At 41.5% G+C, this 23,623-nt stretch overlaps 2 pseudogenes across 1 annotated transcript; one reads left to right on the top strand and one right to left on the bottom strand.

Annotated features, from left to right (window-relative positions):
- Nucleotides 1-1,217: 1,217 nt before the first annotated feature.
- LOC104669356 lies at nucleotides 1,218-1,916 on the top strand (annotated as a pseudogene). Its single transcript, XR_748975.2, has one exon. The product of XR_748975.2 is annotated as a peptidyl-prolyl cis-trans isomerase A pseudogene (transcript).
- A 2,780-nt stretch (nucleotides 1,917-4,696) lies between these two features.
- LOC104669355 lies at nucleotides 4,697-5,154 on the bottom strand (annotated as a pseudogene).
- Nucleotides 5,155-23,623: the final 18,469 nt, after the last annotated feature.

Here is a 23,623-nt window from a genome sequence, read left to right as displayed (position 1 = left end):
TCTCTTTTTCTTTTTCTTTTTCTTTTTTTTTGAGTCCGAGTCTCACACTATCACCTGGGCTGGAATGCAATGGCACGATCTCAGGTCACGCAACCTCTGCCTCCTGGGTTCACACGATTCTCCTGCCTCAGCCTCCCTAGTATCTGGGATTACAGGCGCCTGCCACCACACCAGGCTAATTTTTTGTGTTTTTGTTACAGAGACAGGGTTTCACTATGTTGGGCAGGCTGGTCTCAAACTCCTGACCTCGTGATTTCCCCGCCTTGGTCTCCCAAAGTGCTGGGATTACAGGCATGAGCCACCATGCCCAGACTATTTCTATGTCTATAGTTTGGTGTATAGAAGAAAACATAATAAACCTAAGTTGAAGAGGCCAGTTGGCCTATAAATTCTCTGGAGCCCTGAGTATGCCACATTCTCTTCTTCTGATAACAGACTTTCTAAGTTCCCTGGTCACAGGGTGGATTTGTGCCTTGTGCAAGGCCAATCACAGTAATCCACTCAGTCTGGAGATAAATCCAAGCAGAGTCATAGTCTTGTAGCCACAAAATAAACTGCATTTGCAATTTAACAATCTTGCCACCAAAAAAGTCCAGGATGAGACAGACTCACTGGTAAATTCTATCAAACATTTAAGGAGGAAATAACACAAGCCTCTATAAACTCTTTCAGAAAGTAGAAAAGGGGATAATTCCCAACTCCTTTGATGTGGCCAATATTACCCTTATATTAAAATCAGACAAAAACATCTCAAGAATAGAAAATTACAATATTCCTCACAAGAATAATGCAGAAATTCTTAACAAAATAAAACCAGTGACATATTAAAAAATAATAAATATATCGTAATCAAGTAAAGTTTATTTCAGGAATTTAAGAAAAAAAATTTTCACTGAGAGAGCCTTGAAGCAATGACGTGTCAACAGCAATAAACACACTTAGCATCCACATGATGGTTTCCAAACACCATTCCCCAGTAACAGGAGCCAAGGCTGCTTAAAGAAGTAGTTGATTCTAGAGCCAAGGCAGGGAAAATACAAGATGAGCCAGAAATATCTTGGCTACCAGAAAGTACAGGAAGTGCTCAAAAAAGAATGAGACATTGCCAAATGACAGACACTAACCTGAAGGAGCTCCCCATGGCCAAATATGGAATGATCAGAACCAAAAAGTAATTAAAATGCTGGATTATGGCTTTGCAGACGCTGCCGCCAAGGAAATTCTTGTGCTACTAGCCATGGTCAACCCTACCGTGTTCTTCGACATTGCCGTCGATGGCGAGCCCTTGGGCCGCGTCTCCTTCGAGCTGTTTGCAGACAAGGTTCCAAAGACAGTAGAAAATTTTCGTGCTCTGAGCACTGGAGAGAAAGGATTTGGTTATAAGGGTTCCTGCTTTCACAGAATTATTCCAGGGTTTATGTGTCAGGGTGGTGACTTCACACGGCATAATGGCACTGGTGGCAAGTCCATCTATGGGGAGAAATTTGAAGATGAGAACTTCATCCTAAAGCATACAGGTCCTGGCATCTTGTCCATGGCAAATGCTGGACCCCACACAAATGGTTGCCAGTTTTTCATCTGCACTGCCCAGACTGAGTGGTTGGATGGCAAGCATGTGGTCTTTGGCAAAGTGAAAGAAGGCATGAATATTGTGGAGGCCATGGAGCGCTTTGGGTCCAGGAATGGCAAGACCAGCAAGAAGATCACCATTGCTGACTGTGGACAGCTCGAATAAGTTTGACTTGTGTTTTATCTTAACCACCAGACCATTCCTTCTGTAGCTCAGGAGAGCACCCCTCCACCCCATTTGCTCGCAGTATCCTAGAATCTTTGTGCTCTTGCTGCAGTTCCCTTTGGGTTCCATGTTTTCCTTGTTCTCTCCCATGCCTAGCTGGATTGCAGAGTTAAGTTTATGATTATGAAATAAAAACTAAATAACACACACACAAAAAATGCTGGATTATAACCCATAGCATAAAATAAGTATCTATGAGCCTACACTGATATAAGTAAATAAAATGGTGGAGGACAGATAGCTTTTTCTTGCAGAATTATAAGTAATAAATGTAAAGACTGATAGAAATAGAAAACCACCAGCAGGCAAACACCAGAGTAATAATCAGGAAGGCAAGATTCACTAATAGATGCTAAAATGAGTGAGAAAAAGTTTTGGGAGAAACAGTACTTGCAGGGTCTCCAAGTATCTTCCTGAGTATATACTAATTTTAATGGGGAATACAATAATTATACTGTGGATAACCTGGTAGACATCACCTTAACCAAGGTAACCAATGCTAACCAATCTAGGTTAACATTATCAATAAGACATACAGACATGACATACATTCTAATATGATGCTCCAAAAAGGGCACATCAACACTTGGGTGGCATTCTTGCCAAAACTGCATGAAAGGCCATGCCCAGAACACTGTAGAGAACTAGTCAGTAATTTTGTAAAATGTCCGCAAGTTGGGTTTGTCTGATTTTTCCCATGACAACTTAAGGTTAGGCAATTTTGTCGCAGACTGGAGGAGACTGAGGAGGCATTACTACGTGGGATCCTGCTTTGCATCCTGGAACATAAAAAGGAGCATTACTGGAAAAACTGTGAATCAAGTCTGTGGTTCAGTTAATACTATATCATGTTAATTTGCTAATTGATATTTGTACTAGCGTTAAGTAAGACACTGACATTGGGAAAGGTGAATGAGGCATATATGAAAAATCTGTTTGTTTTACAATTATTGTGCCTAAAATTTCAAAATAAAAAGATAAAACAATCAACAATAAACAGCTTTCAGCAAAAAGAAAAAAAAGGGAAAAGTTCTTCCTCAAACTGATTAAGAGCATGTACCAAAATCTTACAGTTAATATCAAATTTATTGGTAAAATATTAAATGCTTTCCCGCTAAGACACAAAACAAGGCAAGAATGTTTTACACTTAACACTTCTGTTCAGTATTGTGTTAGAGGCCATGGTCAGTGCAATAAGGGAGGAGGAGCGAGGTACGGGATAAAGAGAAACAGATTGGAAAGGAAGAAATAAAACTGTGTTTTCAAATAACATGATTGGATACATAGAAAATCCTAAGGGATTTACCAAGAGGCTATTAGAACTATTAGGTTGGTGCAAAAGTAATTACAGTTTTTGCCATGGCTAAAAAAAAAAAAAAAAGCAAAAAATGCAATTACTTTTGCACCAACCTAATGCTAGGTAAATCTGGCAAGGTCACATGATAAAAAGTTATATACAGCTGTGTCTGGAGTTGGTTCCTTCCAGTGAGTTCTTGGTCTTGCTGACTTCAAGAATGAAGCTGCAGACCCTAATGGTGAGTGTTACAGTTCTTAAAGATGGTGCGTCCAGAGTTTATTCCTTCAGATGTTCAGATGTGTCCAGAGTTTCTTCCTTCTGGTGGGTTCGTGGTCTTGCTGACTTCAGGAGTGAAGTCACAGACCTTCACAGTGAGTGTTACAGCTCTTAAAGGTGGCGCATCCGGAGTTGCTTCTTCCTCCCCGTGGGTTCATGGTCTCACTGACTTCAGGAGTGAAGCTGTAGACCTTTGCGCTGAGTGTTACACCTCATAAAGGTAGGTCATAACCCAAATTTTAGTCAAAAATGTGGCACAAGTGTGAAAGTCCTACGTGTCAGTCACAACTGCTATCTTTGCTGTGACTTTCCTGTACAGTAATTTTTAAACATTGTGGCAAGACACCAATGATCGTCTAATCAGACAACACAAACACATTTATTTCAGATTCCTAGGAGGTTAAAAAAAGGTCAGATACTGATGCCTTTAGACATGCTCAGGGCCAGTTTATAAATACTCCATTCAGTACTATCTTAACACAAATCTGCACCAGTGAAAAGAAACTGGTGAAATCCACCTCTTGCCATTCAATTTGTCAGATGGTGAAGACCAAGACAGCATGTTCCATCAGTTTTAATTTTAAAATACGATTGTCACATTGGGAAAATGAAATAAACACAGTAAAATAAACTGTACAAAGGCAAAGTAGAATAACAAAAAATATTTTACTAAAACATAAGATTTACAGAAGTTTCCAGACAAGCCATACAAAATGGTCACAAGCTTTTTTTGAAGGGGGGAATCCACACTTGATAGCAATGTTATTAGTGAGGGCTGTGATGTTTGTTTAATGTTCCCATTTTGGTTCAAACAATCAAGCTTGTCCATCTACAGCATCTAAATAAAGTCAGACTTGGCTAGAGAGCATATTCTAAAGACCTGGTTAGCTGCTTTTAACCAATGCAATTAGATCACGAAAAAAGGGGTAAAGGAGCCCATAAAATTAAAATAAAACTACCTCCCCTCTCAAAAAAATAAAATAAAGAAAAACACCCACACCCCTGCAGCTAACCTGACAACTACGTTCATTCACAGTGCTTTATACTTAAACCAGGATGGGGGAAATGAATAAAAGCAGGGAGGGGCCACTGCTTTTAAACATTTCACAACAATCCAGATGATACTTCTAGCCTCTGCTCATGCTTTATGACAGTGAATCAGGACAAGACATAGATTTGCTAATGTGCATTTAATCACCAAAGGACTGAAGATGTCTGGACTTTTTTATTCTGTAATGTTTCTAAGACTGTGTCCATTAAATGCAAACAGAAAGGAGGAAGTCTTGGCAGAACAGGAGAAGTGATGCACACTTGATGATCAGATTAATTTAAATATTATTCATGGCATATAGCCTAGTCCATGCTCTAGCTGTTTCTATGGCTTGGGCTTCATTGATCTTCCACTGCTCCGCTACATCATTTGCTAATGGATCATCTGGATTGGGAGCACTTAACAAGGACTGGATCGATAGCAGAACATGTGGATCTGCAGTGCTGTGGACCACTTACCTTTCAAAATATCTAAGCATATTCTTCCCAACTTGTCTACATTAGGATGATAAATTTTGGTCATGAAACGTACTTTAGGGGCTGCCACTGGGTATTCTTCAGGAAGGAATAGTTCAAGTTTAAAAGTCCCTCCCTCAAAGGGGGAATATTGAGGGCCAGCAATGACCACATGAAAATAACGGGCGTTGCTCTCATCTGGTTCTGTTTTGATGCCAGGAACTGGTTCTGTCAGCAAACGCTGGGTTTCCTTGATTATCCTGCGGGGCAGCCCAGCCATCTTGTCAGAACCCGAGTTTGGCCTCTGGTCTTGTCTCAATCAACTGTATTTCTATACTTACAAAAACAGTTGGAGAACTAAAACTGTTACATTCCATTTATAATCACATTCCCAAATAGAAAATATTTAAAGATAAATGTAACATAATTTGTATAAAACCTTTACACTGAAAACTATAAAATCCTACTGAGAGAAATTAAAGGAGACCTAAATAAATTTTTTAAATACTCTGTTTCTGAATTGGAAGATACGCTGTTATTAAGATGGCAATTCTCCCCAAATGGATCTCTAGATTAAATGTAATCTTATTTAAAATTTCAACAGGCTTTTAAACAATTTGATATTAAAATTTATATGAAAGTGCAAAGGACCCAGAGGAGTCAAAATAATTTTGAAGGTACAGAACAAATTTGGAAGACTTACACACTACCTCATCTCAAAACTTACTATAAAGCTACAGTAATCCAAACAGGGTGCAACTGGCATAAGGATGGACCTATAGGTCAATGAAACAGAACAAAGTTCAGAAATAAACTAACAAGTGTTCCATTAGTTCTCAACAAAGATATCAACATGATTCAGTGGAAGAAAGGAGAGTCTTTTCAACAAATGGTACTGAAATAACAGTATATTCATGTGGAAAAAAAAAGAATGAACCCTGATCCTTAACTAATACCATACACGAAAGTGAAGCCAAAGTGAATCATAAACCAGAATGTTAAAGCTAAAACCGTGTGATGGTGGCTGTGGGTTTAAAAGTCAAAAAACAAACAAACAAACAAACTAAAACTAAAACCTCTCAGAAAAAACGTAAGACAAAATATCTGTGACCTTAGGATAGCCAAGCCTTCTTAAATAGGCCAAACATAAATGAAACATAAGAGAAAACACTGATCAACTAGACTTCATCAAAATGAAAAATTCTGCTCTTTTGAAAGTTACCATACGACAATGAAAACAAGTCATAGGCTCAAAGAAAACACTTGCAAAACCTTTATATGACAACTTATGTCGAGAGTACAGAAAGAACCCTTATAACTCAATAGAAAAAACAGCCCCACAAAGATGGGCAAAAGACTTGAACATACCCCTTACTAAAGAAGATACACAAATGTCACAACAATCTGTGAGTTGTGAATAATAAAAGAGGAGATACACGAGTGGCTAATAAGCACTTGAAGAAGTCTTAACATCACCAGTCCTTAGAGAAATACTAATCAAAACCACAATAAAAACTATTACACTTCTACTAAAATGGCTACAGTAGAAGGGCATATTGGCAAGGACTTAAAGCAATCTGAACTCTCACACACGACTGACAGGAATGTAAAAATGATCCAACCACTTTGGAAAAGTTTGACACTTTCTTATCAAGTGAAACACATACTTACCATACATCTCAACAATACAACCCCTAATATTTACTCAAGAGGAATGACAGCATATGGCCAAAGTTTTGTTTGTGAATGCTCATAATGGTTTTATTTGTAATAGCCAAAAACAGAAAACAACCCAATGGTTGAATGGATAAGGAAATTGTGATATATCATACAATGGAAATTATTCCATTATAGAAAGAAATCAATTACTGACATTTAAGAAAAAGAATGAGCCTTAGAAACACTACACTAGGTGAAATAAGTGCAGATTGTATGAATTCATTTGTATAAAATTCTGGAAAAGGTAAAACTAATCTATAGTGATAGAAAGCCAGTAAGCAGCTGCCAGGGACTGGGGGACAGGGACTGACTCCAAAGGGACATAAAGAACTTTTTTGGGGTGATAGAAATGTTCTATATCTTGCCTGTTGTGGCAATTAAAAGAGTCTATACATTTGTAAAATATACCAAACTGTAAACTTAAAATGGATACATTTTTACTGTAAGTACATTCTGCCTCAGTAAATCTGATTTATGAGGAAAAAGAATGGCACCTTCGGCTGACCCCCGTGACCCTCAGAGCCCCCCAACCCACTGCTCTCTTTCTTTTGACCTGTGTGTCCTCTTTAGGTGCATGAGTGAGGCTTATAACCTGGGAGAGGGTTTGGACTGGGAGTAAATGAATGACGTTTCAAAATAGATCCATTTAATAATGTATCAGGAATGATATGGATTTGAGAAGAGAAGACAAGAAGGCATGGTCATGAGGTTTGAGTTTCAACTTTTCAATCTTTTTTTAACCTCTACTTGGCGAACACCTACTCATTCCTCAAGAACCAGATCAAATGTTTGACTTCTCTAAAGCCCTTTCAGAAACTTCAGGAGAGTTAATGACTCCCTTTTTTGTGCCCCTCTAGGGTACACACAAATCTTTGCATATCATAATAAAGCACTTATTACTTCGCGCTGGAACTACTGATTCACATTTCTTTTCTGCTCCCCACCTCACTGAAGACAGGGACGATGCCACTGTGCTATCTCCAGCACCCAGCACAATACTTTCCACATCATAGATACTCAACAAATGGTCATAAAAGCAACCAAAACTGGTACCAACAAATTACATGTGCATCCAGATATGCACATGAAGAAACAGGTGGAATGCAACTGAAATTTTATTGTCTCCATCTAAAAAAAAATTAATGATTTGAAGAAATAAAATGTTCATTATACTGATATGTAATAAGACTAATGACTAATAAGAGTGATTTTTTTGCATTTACTACAATCAGTTTATTTTATTTTTATTTTTTATTGTACTTTAAGTTCTAGGGTACATGTGCACAACGTGCAGGTTTGTTACATATGTGTACATGGGCCATGTTGGTGTGCTGCACCCATTAACTCGTCATTTACATTAGGTGTATCTCCTAATGCTATCCCTCCCCCCTCCCCCCATCCCACAACAGGCCCTGGTGTGTGATGTTCCCCACCCTGTGTCCAAGTGTTCTCATTGTTCAATTCCCACCTATGAGTGAGAACTTGTGGTGCTTGGTTTTCTGTTCTTGTGATAGTTTGCTGAGAATGATGGTTTCCAGCTGCATCCATGTCCCTACAAAGGACATGAACTCATCCTTTTTTATGGCTGCATAGTATTCCGTGGTGTATATGTGCCACGTTTTCTTAATCCAGTCTGTCATTGACGGACATTTGGGTTGATTCCAAGTCTTTGCTATTGTGAATAGTGCAATAAACATACATGTGCGTGTGTCTTTATAGCAGCATGATTTATAATCCCTTGGGTATATACCCAGTAATGGGATGGCTGGGTCAAACGGTATTTCTAGTTCTAGATCCTTGAGGAATCGCCACACTGTCTTCCACAATGGTTAAACTAGTTTACAGTCCCACCAACAGTGTAGAAGTGTTCCTATTTCTCCACATCCTCTCCAGCACCTGTTGTTTCCTGACTTTTTAATGATTGCCATTCTAACTGGTGTGAGATGGTATCTCATCGTGGTTTTGATTTGCATTTCTCTGATAGCTAGTGATGATGAGCATTTTTTCATGTTGGCTGCATAAATGTCTTCTTTTGAGAAGTGTCTGTTCATATCCTTTGCCCACTCTTTGATGAGGTTGTTTGTTTTTTTCTTGTAAATTTGTTTGAGTTCTTTGTAGGTTCTGGATATTAGCCCTCTGTCAGATGAGTAGATTGCAAAAATTTTCTCCCATACTGTAGGTTTCCTGTTCACTCTGATGGTAGCTTCTTTTGCAGTGCAGAAGCTCTTTAGTTTATTAGATCCCATTTGTCAATTTTGGCTTTTGTTGCCATTGCTTTTGGTGTTTTAGGCATAAAGTCCTTGCCCATGCCTATGTCCTTGAATGGTATTGCCTAGGTTTTCTTCTAGGGTTTTTGTGGTATTAGGTCTAACATTTAAGTCTCTAATCCATTTGAATTAGTTTTTGTATATTAATTCAAAATTAATTAGAGAATCCTTTTCCCATTTATTGTTTTTGTCAGGTTTGTCAAAGATCAGATTGTTGTAGATGTGTGGTATTATTTCTGAGGGCTCTGTTCTGTTCCATTGGTCTATATCTCTGTTTTGGTACCAGTACCATGCTGTTTTGGTTACTGTAGCCTTGTAGTATGTTTGAAGTCAGGCAGCATGATGCCTCCAGCTTTGTTCTTTTGGCTTAGGACTCTCTTGGCAATGTGGGCTCTTTTTTTGGTTCTATGAGAACTTTAAAGTAGTTTTTTCCAATTCTGTGAAGAAAGTCGTTGGTAGCTTAATGGGGATGGCATTGAATCTACAAATTACCTTGGGCAGTATGGCCATTTTCACGATATTGATTCTTCCTCTCCAGGAGCATGGAATGTTCTTCCATTTGTTTGTGTCCTCTTTTATTTCATTGAGCGGTGGTTTGTTGTTCTCCTTGAAGAGGTCCTTCACATCCCTTGTAAGTTGGATTCATAGGTATTTTATTCCCTTTGAAGCAATTGTGAATGGGAGTTCATTCATGATTTGGCTCTCTGTTTGTCTGTTACTGGTGTATAAGAATGCTAGTGACTTTTGCACATGGATTTTGTATCCTGAGACTTTGCTGAAGTTGCTTATCAGCTTAAGGAGATTTTGGGCTGAGACAATGGGGTTTCTAAATATAACAATCATGTCATCTGCAAATAGGAACAATTTGACTTCCTCTTCTCCCAACTGAATAGCCTTTATTTCTTTCTCTTGCCTGATTGCCCTGGCCAGAGCTTCCAACATTATGTTGAATATGAGTAGTGAGAGAGGGCATCCCTGTCTTGTGCCAGTTTTCAAGGGGAATGCTTCCAGTTTTTGCCCATTCAGTATGATATTGGCTGTGGATTTGTCATAAATAGCTCTTATTATTTTGAGATATGTTCCATCAATACCAAATTTATTGAGAGTTTTTATCATGAAAGGCTGCTGAATTTTGTCAAAGGCCTTTCTGCATCTATTGAGATAATCATACGGCTTGTGTCTTTGGTTCTGTTTATATGCTGGATTACATTTATTGATTTGCATATGTTGAACCAGCCTGCATCCCAGGGATAAAGCCCACTTGATCATGGTGTATAGCTTTTTGATGTGCTGCTGGATTCGGTTTGCCAGTATTTTATTGAGGACTTTTGCATCGATGTTCATCAGGGATATTGATCTAAAATTCTCTTTTTTTGTTGTATCTCTCTCAGGCTTTGGTATTGGGATGATGTTGGCCTCATAAAATGAGTTAGGGAGGATTCCCTCTTTTCTATTGATTGGAATAATTTCAGAAGGAATGGTACCAGATCCTCTTTGTACCTCTGGTAGAATGCGGCTGTGAATCTGTCTGGTCCTGGACTTTTTTTGGTTGATAGGCTATTAATTATTGCCTCAATTTCAAAGCCTGTTATTGGTCTATTCAGGGATTCAACTTCCTCCTGGTTTGGTCTTAGGAGAGTGTATGTGTCCAGGAATTTATCCATTTCGTCTAGGTTTTCTAGTTTATTTGTGTAGAGGTGTTTATAGTATTCTCTGATGGTAGTTGTATTTCTGTGGGGTTTTGGTGATATCCCCTTTATCATTTTTTATTGCATCTATTTGATTCTTCTCTATTTTCTTCTGTATTAGTCTTGCTAGTGGTCTATCAACTTTTTGATCTTTTGAAAATACCAACTCCAGGATTCATTGATGTTTTGAAGGTTTTTTTGTGTCTCTATCTCCTTCCGTTCTGCTCTGATCTTAGTGATTTCTTGCCTTCTGCTAGCTTTTGAATGTGTTTGCTCTCATTTCTCTAGTTCTTTTAATTGTGATGTTAGAGTGTCCATTTTAGATCTTTCCAGCTTTCTCTTGTGGGCATTTAGTGCTATAAATTTCCCTCTACACACTGCTTTAAATGTATCCCAGACATTCTGGTATGTTGTGTCCTTGTTCTCATTGGTTTCAAAGAACATCTTTATTTCTGCCTTCATTTCGTTATGTACCCAGTAGTTATTCAGGAGCAGATTGTTCAGTTTCCATGTAGTTGAGCAGTTTTGATTGAGTTTCTTAATCCTGAGGTCTAGTTTGATTGCACTATGGTCTGAGAGACAGTTTATTATAATTTCTGTTCTTTTACATTTGCTGAGGAGTGCTTTATTTCCAACTATGTGGTCAATTTTGGAATAAGTGCGATGTGGTGCTGAGAAGAATGTATATTCTGTTGATATGGGATGGAGAGTTCTGTAGATGTCTATCAGGTCCACTTGGTGTAGAGTTGAGGTCAATTCCTGGATATCCTTGTTAACTTTGTCTCGTTGATCTGTCTAATGTTGATGGTGGGGTGTTAAACTCTCCCATTATTATTGCGTGGGAGTCTAAGTCTCTTTGTAAGTCTCTAAGGACTTGCTTTATGAATCTGGGTGCTCCTGTATTGGGTGCCTATATATTTAGGATAGTTAACTCTTCCTGACGAATTGATCCCTTTACCATTATGTAATCGCCTTCTTTGTCTCTTTTGATCTTTGATGGTTTAAAGTCTGTTTATCAGAGACTAGGATTGCAACCCCTGCTTTTTTTTTTTTTTGTTTTCCATTTGCTTGGTAGATCTTCCTCCATCCCTTTATTTTGAGCTATGTGTGTCTCTGCATGTGAGATAGGTCTCCTGGATACAGCAAACTGATGGGTCTTGACTCCTTATCCAATTTGCCAGTCTGTATCTTTTAATTGGACCATTTAGCTCATTTACATTTAAGGTTAATATGGTTATGTATGAACTTGATCCTGTCATTATGATGTTAGCTGGTTATTTTGCTTGTTAGTTGATGCAGTTTCTTCCTAGCATTGATGGTGTTTACATTTTGGCATGTTTCTCCAGTGGCTGGTGCTGGTTGTTCCTTTCCACGTTTAGTGCTTCCTTCAGGATCTCTTGTAGGGCAGGCCTGGTGGTGACAAAATCTCTAAGCATTCGCTTGTCTATAAAGGATTCTATTTCTCCTTCACTTATGAAACTTAATTTGGCTGGATATGAAATTCTGGGTTGAAAATTCTTTTCTTTAAGAATGTTGAATATTGGTCCCCACTCTCTTCTGGCTCGTAGAGTTTCTGCCGAGAGATCTGCTGTTAGTCTGATGGGCTTCCCTTTGTGGATAACCCGAGCTTTCTCTCTGGCTGCCCTTAACATTTTTTCCTTCATTTCAACTTTGGTGAATCTGACAATTATGTGTCTTGGAGTTGCTCTTCTCGAGGAGTATCTTTGTGGCATTCTCTGTATTTCCTGAATTTGAATGTTGGCCTGCCTTACTAGGTTGGGGAAGTTCTCCTGAATGATATCCTGCAGAGTGTTTTCCAACTTGGTTCCATTCTCCCTGTCACTTTCAGGTACACCAATCAGATGTAGATTTGGTCTTTTCACATAGTCCCATATTTCTTGGAGGTTTTGTTCATTTCTTTTTACTCTTTTTTTCTCTAAACTTCTCTTCTCACTTCATTTCATTCATTTGATCTTCAATCACTGATACTCTTTCTTCCAGTTGATTGAGTCGGTTACTGAAGCTTGTGCATTTGTCACATAGTTTTTGTGTCATGGTTTTCATCTCTATCAGTTCTCTTAAGGTCTTCTCTGCATTGATTATTCTAGTTATCCATTCTTCAAATCTTTTTTCAAGGTTTTTAGTTTTTTTGTGCTGGGTTCATAGTTCCTCCCTTAGCTCTGAGAAGTTTGATCAACTGAAGCCTTCTTCTCTCAACTTGTCAAAGTCATTCTCCGTCCAGCTTTGTTCCGTTGCTGGCGATGAGCTCCGTTCCTTTGGAGTGGGAGATGCACTCTGATTTTTGGAATTTCCAGCTTTTCTGCACTGCTTTTTCCCCATCTTTGTGGTTTTATCTGCCTTTGGTCTTTGATGATGGTGACGTATTGATGTGGTTTTGGTGTGGGTGTCCTTTCTGTTTGTTAGTTTTCTTTCTAACAGTCAGGACCCTCAGCTGCAGGTCTGTTGGAGTTTGCTTTAGGTCCACTCCAGACCCTGTTTGCCTGGGTATCAGCAGTGGAGGCTGCAGAAGATAGAATATTGCTGAACAGCAAGTGTTGCTGTCTGATTCTTGCTCTGGAAGCTTCATCTCAGGGGTGTACCCAGCCGTGTGAGGTGTGAGATGTCGGTCTGCACCTAATGGGTGATGTCTCCCAGTTAGGCTACTCAGGGGTCAGGGACCCACTTGAGCAGGCAGTTTGTCCATTCTCAGATCTCAACCTCCATACTGGGAGAACCACTGCTGTCTTCAAAGCTCAATTGAAATCACCCATCTTCTGTGTCACTCACACTGGGAGCTGGAGGCTGAAGCTGTTCCTATTCAGCCATCTTGGGCACCCCCTGATTAACCCTGTTTTAAAGTAACTATTAATGCTGGGTGTGATGGCTCAGGCCTGTAATCCCAGCACTTTGGATCTGCAAGGCAGGCAGATCATGAGGTCAGAGTTTGAGACCAGCCTCGCCAACATGGTGAAACCCCGTTGCTACTAAAAATACAAAAATTAGCTGGGTATAGTGGTGGGTGCCTGTAATCCCAGCTACTCAGGAGGCTGAGGCAGGAGAATCACTTGAACCGGGAGAAAGAGGTTGCAGTAAGCCAAGATCACGCCACTGCACTCCAGCCTGGGTGACAGAGTGAGATTTCTTCTCAAAATAAATAAATAAATAAATAAACAAATAAATAAAAAAGTAACTATTAAATATTTTCAACCTCATCTGAGTACTCAGCCTTGCCTGATGCTTTTTGCTTGCCCAACCCTGTTTAGTTCTCTCATTCTTTTCAATAATTTTACCAAATCTTCTCCTTCCCCCTCTTGACCTTTCTGTCTCTTCATCTGACACAGAGGTTCTTAGCTCCTACCTCACTGAGATTTTTAAGGTTTTGCTTTTTTCTATAAATTGACCTATACAAATGAGAGGTGAAGCCAACTGGACTTCCTGGGCCAAGCAGGGGCTTGGGGAAATTTTCTGTCTTACAAAAGGATTGTAAAATGCACCAATCAGGAATTTTCCTGTCTTACAAGAAGATTGTAAAATGCACCAATCAGCAGTCTGTAAAATGCACCAATCAGAGCTCTGTAAAATGCACCAATCAGAGCTCTGTACAACCCACCAATCAGCAGGATTCTAAAAGGATGATAAAAAGGGCACTTTGATAGGACAGAAATGCCACATGGGAGTGGCCAATAAGGGAATAAAAGCTGGCCACTCAAGCCAGCAGCAGCAACCCACTCGGGTCCCCTTCCATGCTATGGAAACTTTGTCCCCTCACTCTTCACAATAAACCCTGCTACCACTCACTCTTAAGGTCCATGCCATCTTTAAGGGCTGTAACACTCATTGCAAAGGTCTGTGGCTCCATTCTTGAAGTCAGCAAGACAACGAACCCACTGGCAGGAACCAAGTCTGGACACATCTTGAGGGTTCATCCAGGATATCGCCACATGGTGAGTACCATCCGACCCCTTTTGCTTGCTATTCTGTCCTATTTTTCCTTAGAATTCGGGGGCTAAATACCGGGCACCTGTCAGCTACTTAAAAGCAACTAGCATGGCCACCAGACTAAAAAGATAGGTGTCAGGCTTTCTGGGAAAATGTTCTCTAATAAATCTGACTCTTTGGAGTTGGGAGTATTGATTTGTCTGGAACCAGCTTCCACTTTTCCTGCACTTTCAGACTGAGCCAAGGGATGACAGAGAGAAAAGCCATTCAGCTCTGGGGTCCCGACAGAAAGTTCAGCCTTGAGCAGAACTCTCAAAGTTACATTGCCCAAGTGAGACTTGCCCATCTATCCTATCTATGCTAACCCTTGCCTCCTGAGTCCTAATGCCTGTCAGACAAACTTCCTAACATCTCTTCTCCGAGGCTATTCCTGACTCTAAAAACCACTCCCTGTCTCTGGTGCTCTTCTAGATTCTCCTATAAGGATGATTTCTAATATAAATTTTGGGACTCTGTTCCCTTCTTTGGGCATCCAGGCTCACCAATCAGAAAGACATAATTTTTGCCCAAAGCCCCATTGTGGGGGAACTATCTGGAATTTTAGGATCCCTCCCTAGACTAGCAGGTCTAACAAAGGCTATTCCCAAAGCTATGATATGGGGAGTCTCAGAAATTATAGACTCCAAAATAGGGGGGATATCCTTTCTATTTATATCATGAGAAGTGAGGACAAAAGGCGTCACTCTTCCAACCCTGGAGATCTCTTCCCTCTTTCAGGGTACGGCCCTTTACTCAATTTTGAGGCATATCATCTTTATAGGACAAGGATAAGGTCCCCATACCAACAGGGGAAAATGCTATGGACTCCAACTAACAGGTTTTCAAGAATGCTTTGGTAAGGGCCACTAAATCTGACCTTCTTTGGTACTCTTTGTGGTCTAAGAGGAAAGACAGTGTTTCTGCTGCTGCTTCAGTGAGCACAACTGTTTTGAACATCAGGGTCCAGGGACCATTGTGAGTTATTGGGCAGGGAAAAAAACAGACCAAAACTGTGGGTGGTTTTTTCTTTCGTATGGGAAACACTCAGGCATCAACAAGCTCATCCTTGACATGCATCCTAAACCATTAGACCAATTTGACCTGCAAACCTTGAAAAAGAAGTGGCTTATTTTTTTCTGCACTATGGCCTGGCCCCAATGTTCTCTCTCTGATGGAGAAAAATGGCCACCTGAGGGAAGTATAAATTACAATGTTATTCTGCAGCTTGATCTTTTCTGTAAGAGGGAAGGCAAATGGAGTGAAAAAGCTTATGTCCAAGCTTTCTTTTTATTGAAGGACAATCCACAACTATGCAAAGCTTCCAATTTACATTCCACAAGAGAACATCTCAGCACACCTCCATATCCTAGCCTCCCTACAGCTCCTCTTCCTATTAATGATAACCCTACTCTAATCTCCCCCCGCCCCCAGAAGGAAACAAGCAAAGAAATCTCCGAGGGACCACAAAATGCCCCAGGCTATCGGTTATGCCCCGTTCAAGCTGTGGAGGGGAGGAGGGGGAATTTGAGCCAACCCAGGTACATGTGCCCTTCTTCCTCTCTGATTTAAAGCAGATCAAGGTAGACCTGGGAAAGTTTGCAGACGATCCTGTTAGGTATATAGATGTCTTACAGGGTCTAGAGCAAATTTCAACCTTCACTTGGAGTGATGTCATGCTATTGTTAGATCAAACCCTGGCCTTTAATGAAAAGAATGCGGCTTTAGCTGTAGCCCGAGAGTTTGGAGATACCTGGTATCTTAGTCAAGTAAATGAAAGAATGATAGCCAAAGAAAGGGACAAATTTCCTACTGGTCAACAAGCCATCCACAGTATGGAGCCCCACAGGGACCTAGACTCAGACCATGAGGACTGGAGTTGCAAACATTTGTTGACCTGTATTCTAGAAGGACTAAGAAAAGTTAAGAAAAAGCCCATGAAATATTCAATAACATCCACCACAACTCAGGGAAAGGAAGAACATCCTACCATCTTCTTCAAACAGCCATAGGAGGCCTTAAGAAAATATACTCCCCTGTTACCTGACTCCCTTGAGGTTTAATTGATCCTAAAAGATAAGTTTATTACCCAATCAGCTACAGATATCAGGAGAAAGCTCCAAAAGACAGCCCTGGGCCCTGAACAAAATTTGGAGGCATTATTAAACCTGGCAACCTCAGTGTTCTATAACAGGGACCAAGAGGAACAGGCCGAAAAGGAAAAGCAAGATAAGAGAAAGGCTGCAGCCTTAGTCATGGCCCTCAGAAGAACAAACCTTGGTGGTTCAGAGAGGACAGAAAATGGAGCAGGTCAATTACCCAGTTGGGCTTGTTATCAATGTGGCTTGCAAAGACACCTTAAAAAAGATTGTCCAGTGAGAAACGAGCCACCCCATCGTCCATGTCCACTATGCCAAGGCAATCACTGGATGGTGCACTGCCACAGAGGACAAAGGTTCTCTGGGCCAGCAGCCCCTAACCAGATGAGGCAACAACAGTACTGAGGGTGCCTGGGGAAAGCACCAGCTCATGTCATCACTGTCACCGAGCCCTGGATAAGTTTAACCATTGAGAACCAGGAAATTGACTTCCTCCTGGATATTGGCACAGCTTTCTCGGTGTTAATCTCCTGCCTCAGATGGCTATCCCCAAGGTCCCTTACCATCCAAGGAATCCTGGGGCAGCCTGTAATCAGGTACTTCTCCCATCTCCTCAGTTGTAATTGGGAGACTTAGCTCTTTTCACATCCCTTTCTTGTTATGCCTGAAAGTCCCACACCCTTATTAGGGAGCAATGTATTAGCCAAAGCTGGAGCTATTATTATATGAATATGGGGAACATGTTACCCTTTTGTTGTCCCCTACTTGAGGAGGGAATCAACCCTGAAGTCTGGGCATTGGAAGGACAATTTGGAAGGGCAAAAATCGCCCACCCAGTCCAAATCAGGCTAAAACACCCCACCACTTTTCCTTATCAAAGGCAATACCCCTTAAGGCCAGAAGCTCGTAAAGGATTACAGGTTATTGTTAGACATTTAAAGTTCAAGGCTTAGTAACAAAATGCAGCAGTACCTGCAACACCCTAATTCTAGGAGTACAAATACTGAATGGTCAGTGGAGACTAGTGCAAGATCTTACACTGGTCAATAAGGCAGTAATTCCTCTATATCCAGTTGTACCCAACCCCTATAGCCTGCTCTTTCAAATATCAGAGGAAGCAGAATGGTTCACTGTTCTGGACCTCAAGGATGCCTTCTTCTGCATTCCCCTGCACTCTGACTCCCAGTTTCTCTTTGTCTTTGAGGATCCCAGACCACACATCCCCTCAAGTGGATGGTCCTGCCCTAAGGGTTTAGGGATAGCTCTCATCTGTTTGGTCAGGCTCTGGTCCAAGATCTAGGCAACTTCTCAAGTCCAGACTCTCTGGTCCTTCAGTATGTGGATGATTTACTTTTGGCTACTAGTTCAGAAGCCTCATGCCAGCAGGCTACTCTAGATCTCTTCAACTTTCTAGCTAATCAAGGGTACAAGGCATCTAAATTGAAGGTCCAGCTCTGCCTATAAAAAGTCAAATATCTAGGCCAAATCTTAACCAGAGGAACCAGGGCCCTCAGTCAATAATGCATACAGCCTATACTGGTTTGTCCTCACCCTAAGACATTAAAACAGTTGTGGGGGTTCCTTGGGATCACTGGCTTTTGCAAACTGTGGATCGCCAGATATGACAAGATGGCCAGGCCACTCCATACTCTAATCAAGAAGACCCAGAGTGCAAATACTCACCTAGTAGAATGGGAACCAGTGGCAGAAACAGCCTTCAAAATCTTAAAGCAGGCCCTAGTACAAGCTCCAGCCTTAAGCCTTTCCACAGGACCAAACTTCTCTTTATCTGTCACAGAGAGAGCAGGAATAGCTCTTGGAGTCCTTACTCTGACTCGTGGGACAATCCCACAACCAGTGGCATGCCTAAGTAAGGAAATTGATATAGTAGCAAAAGGCTGGCCTCACTGTGGGTATGTAAATGGCATACTAGGTGCCAAAGGAAGTTTATGGCTATCGGACAGCTTAGGAGATACCTAAGCTAAGTAGTAGGCTTAGATACCAGGTGCTACTCCCTGAGGGACTGGTGCTTCAAATACTCATGTGTGCAGCCCTCAACCCTGCTATTTTTCTCCCAGAGGAAGGGGAACCAATCAAGCATGACTGCCAACAAATTGTAGCCCAGACCTATGCCGCCAGAGAGGATCTCTTAGAAGTCCCCTTAGCTAATCCTGACCTTAACCTGTATACTGAGGGAAGTTCATTTGTGAAGAATGGGATATGAAGGGCAGGTTATGCTATAGTTAATGATGTAACAGTACTTGAAAGTAAGCCTCTTCCCCTACTAGTGGCACTTACCCAGGCCTTAGAACTGGGAAAGGAAAAAAGAATAAATGCATATACAGATAGCAAGTATGCTTATCTAATCCTACATGCCCATGCTGCAATATGGAAAGAAAGGGAGTTCCTAACCTCTGGGGGAAGCCCTATTAAATACCACAAAGAAATCATGGAGTTATATTGCACACAGTGCAAAAACACAAGGAGGTGGCAGTCTTACACAGCTGAAGCCATCAAAAAGGTAAAGGAGAAAAGGCAGAAGGAAACCATTGGGCAGACACTGACAGCAACATTGCTGCCACGTGGAACCTCCCATGAAAAATACCTATGGAAGGACCCTTGGTATGGAACAGCCCTCTCCAAGAGATGATGCCCCAGTATTCCCTGGCTGAAACAGAATGGGGACTTTCACAGGGGTATACTTTTCTCCCCTCAGGGTGGTTAACAACAGAAGAGGGAAAGGTACTCACACCTGAAGTCAGCCAATGGAAAATACTTGAGATCCTCCACTAAACTTTTCATATGGGTATTGAGAGCACCCATTAAATGGCCAGATCCATATTTACAGGGCCAAACCTCCTCCGGACCATCTGACAAGTAGTCACAGCCTGTGAGGTGTGCCAAAGGAATAATCCCTTTGTCCATCATAAGGCCCCTCTGGGGGAACAAAGAATAGGGCACTATCCTGGAGAGGACTGGCAGTTAGACTTCACCCATACGCCTAAGTCAAAGAGATTTCAATACTTGTTGGTCTGTGTTGATACCTTTACAAATTGGATAGAAGCCTTCCCCTGCAAGACAGAGAAGGCTCTGGAAGTGGTTAAAGTCCTAATTCATGAAATAATTCCTAGATCTGGGCTTACCCAAAGCTTACAAAGTGACAATGGTCCGACTTTTAAAGCCATGGTAACTCAGGGAATTTATTGGTCAAGTCCCTCCGGTCTACCTCCTCATCTGTGGATTCCTTGTGGTAAGGACCATACTCAGTAATTGTCTCTACCCCCACTGCAGTGAAGGTGGCAGGAGTGGAATCTTGGATTCACCATACCCGAGTTAAACTTTGGACACCCCCTGAGGAACCTGCGGGACACTCAGCTCAGGTCCCAATATCAGCCAGACCAGCCTCAAAACACCTGTGAACCATTGGAGGACGTGTGTCTCCTATTTCGGAAGGAAACATCCCAGACTAAAAAGGCTTCTACAACAGATCCTGAGGAAAAACTCCTTTCTACTTAAAAAAGATAAATGAAAACCTACATAAATCTTTAACACCTCACCTTGTCCCTTTAATGGATTCTTTTACTGTTTCATCACATTATTAAGCGGCATACTAACCACACTCTTTTCAGTAGGACTATATACTGTAGCTCCTGCAGGAACAAAAATCCTAGTCACATCAACCTTTTCTCTATTATCCTTTCTTCTGACAGAAATTTACTCCTCCTTTAACTCAGACTAGATAAAATGATCTCATCTTCCAGGGCACTCTCTTTACCTTCCTGCTTACTCTTTGCCTATCTATCCCTCCTGCTTCCTTGAATACCCCACATAGTCACCCCTCCCCTTCCACTAGCTCCTAAGTACCTCTAAAAGACTCTCAACTTAACCCTTTCTCTGTTAAACCAGTCCAATCCTTCCCTGGCAAGTGACTGTTGGCTTTGTGTCTCTCTATCAGCTACTGCTTATATTGCCACTCTCGTTCCCACAAAAAAAAAAAAAAACTGGTTCTTCACAAACTTAACCTAGCACTCCCATTATGAAGGGAAAGACCCTTTCCAGCTTCTAAATATACAATCATTAGCCAACTTACCCATCTCTGATAGGACGAAAAATACCCTAACAGGACATGCAATCCAGCTTTTAGTCTCTTACATTTCCAAATTCACCTATTACATGGGCAACAAAAACCCCTTACATGGCCCTGTAATCACGAATATCATCCTAACTTTCCAAGCCCCTTTATGCATCCAACACAACCTGTTATCAGGCCTGCCCCAGGACACCTACTATCCCATCAGTGTAATTACACCCTACAACTTCAAGCCCCACCTGATCATAGTAACTTCTGAGCCACCCAAACAGCTCCATTCAGACAGCTTGTCTGCATCTCAGGGCCCCCAAAATCATCACCTCCTCCTTGCTTAACAAACAGTCCGGGTTTTGTAATGGCAAACAGACTCCCTGCATGACCATTCACCCCTGGACCACTGCAACAGCACCCCCACCACTAATAAATGCATTCTCATCCCCTGTTTCAATTACTCTTTTGAATGGTTCCTAGTAGATACAAAACAATTTTTTCTCCAATGGGAAAATAGAACCCAGGGAGCCACTCAGTTTGCTCCCTTTCCAGCTGCTCACCAGAGCTACCTTGACAAGTACTCTAGCAGTATGGGAAAATGAAAAAATCAAACTCACACACCTTTTAAACACACACAGCCAGTTCTGTCTACCCAGCCAAGGCATATTCTTCTGTGGAACTTCAACCTATATCTGCCTCCCCACCAACTGGACAGGTACCTGCACCTTAGTCTTCCTAAGTCCCAACATTGACATTGCCCCCCAGGAAATCAGACCCTATCAGTGCCCTTCAAAGCTCAAGTCTATCAGTGCAGGGCCATAAACTAATACCCCTACTTGTAGGGTTAGGAATGGCCACTGCTACAGGAACCGGAATAGCCAGTTTATCTACTTCATTATCCTCCTACCACACACTCTCAAAGGATTTCTCAGACAGTTTGCAAGAAATAATAAAATCTATCCTTACTCTACAATCCCAAATAGATTCTTTGGTAGCAGTTACTCTCCAAAACCACTGAGGCCTAGATCTCCTCAATGCTGAAAAAGGAGGACTCTGCACCTTCTTAGTGGAAGTGTTGCTTTTACACTAACCAGTCAGGGATAGTACAAGACGCCACCTGGCATTTACAGGAAAAGGCTTCTGAAATCAGACAACACCATTCAAACTCTTATACTAACCTCTGGAGTTGGGCGACATGGCTTCTCCCTTTTCTAGGTTCCGTGACAGCCATCTTGCTATTACTCACCTTTGGGCCCTGTATTTTTAATCTCCTTGTCAAACTTGTTCCCTCCAGGATTGAGGCCATCAAGCTACAGATGGTCTTACAAATGGGACCCCAAATGAGCTCAACTCACAACTTCTGCCAAGGACCCCTGGACTGACCCACTGGCCCTTTGGCTGGCCTAGAGAGTTCCCCTCTGGTGGACACTACTACTGCAGAGCCCCTGCTTTACCCCTATCCAGCAGGAAGTAGCTACAGCGGTCATTGCCTCGTTCCCAACAGCAGTTGGGGTGTCCTGTTTAGAGGGGGGATTAAGAGGTGAAGCCAGCTCAACTTTCTGGGTTGAATGGGGACTTGGAGAACATTTCTGTCTTACTAGAGGATTGGAAAACACACCAATCAGGGGCTTCCCTGTCTTATAAGAGGATTGTAAAACACACCAATCAGTGCTCTGTAAAATGCACCAATCAGTGCTCTGTAAAATGCACCAATTAGCGCTCTGTAAAACCCACCAATCAGCAGGATTCTAAAAGTAGCCAATCGTGGGGAGGATTGAAAAAGGGACACTCTGATAGGACAGAAACAGAACATGGGAGGGACCAACAAGGGAATAAAAGCTGGCCACCCCAGCCAGTAGCAGCAACCCACTTGGGTCCCCTTCCATGCTGTGGAAGCTTTGTCCTTTCGCTCTTCACAATAAACCCTGCTACTGCTCACTCTTTGGATCCATGCCATATTTAAGAGCTGTAACACTCACCGCGAAGGTCTGCAGCTCCATTCTTGAAGTCAGCGAGACCACAAACCCACCAGCAGGAACCAACTCCGGACACAGGAGTATCCTTCTTACCCCTTTCCGATAGATTTTAGGGGATGGAATATATGTCCTGAGAAGGCCAACACATCCATCTGACACTTATCTCTATCGCCATTTGCTACGTACGTATTTGACTTTTCAGCCATCCCGTACACGGCTCTGTTTGTCTGGTTTACACCCGCTGTCTCTGTGTCAGCACTCATTTCCGCCTTAGCCCATGGACTTCTTTCCTCACAACACTACTGAACTTGTCAATAGGCGCATCAGTGATCTCCTGCATGGCCAGGTCTCATGGACATTTTTCTTCATGTTGTTTGACTGCCGCTCTGCCTGACTTGATATTATAATCTCCTTTCCTTGAAACCCTAGGCTACTGTAGCACTACACTTTTACTGGGTTTTCCACTTACCTTTCTTACTTCTCTTTTGTTTTTTTTCCAGAGTCCCTCCAGATGTGGCCTAGGCATCCTTTTAAACACAGTGCTCCATGCAGAAATTAGTTGGAGTTAGTTCACAAAATGTAATTTATTTGCCATCCACCCTTGCATTTCAGCTCTATTATTTGTCCTCAACATGCTTATCTATAAAAACATTTTCTCCTTCCTCAGGATGGCAGCAAACAGCAAAACCTAGCAAAGAGAAATGGGAATTTTTATTCACAATTTCACAGGGAAAGCAAATGGTAAGATTATTTTCCTGCCAAGGAGAATACAATTAATGAGAGAGTTGAAGAAAGAGGCATGAATTCTGAAATTGTCTAGAACCATCTAAGAGTTAGAGCTGAGGAGTTTTATCCATACTTGTAGGCTGTGATTGTTTTCATAGAAGTACTCTCTGATTTATGGACATGCCACTGATTAAGACTAGAATTACAGATTGGGCACA

Source organism: Rhinopithecus roxellana, chromosome 19 (genome assembly GCF_007565055.1).
Source record: "Rhinopithecus roxellana isolate Shanxi Qingling chromosome 19, ASM756505v1, whole genome shotgun sequence".
Taxonomy (NCBI): domain Eukaryota; kingdom Metazoa; phylum Chordata; class Mammalia; order Primates; family Cercopithecidae; genus Rhinopithecus; species Rhinopithecus roxellana.
This window is presented reverse-complemented; position numbering and strand designations above follow the sequence as displayed.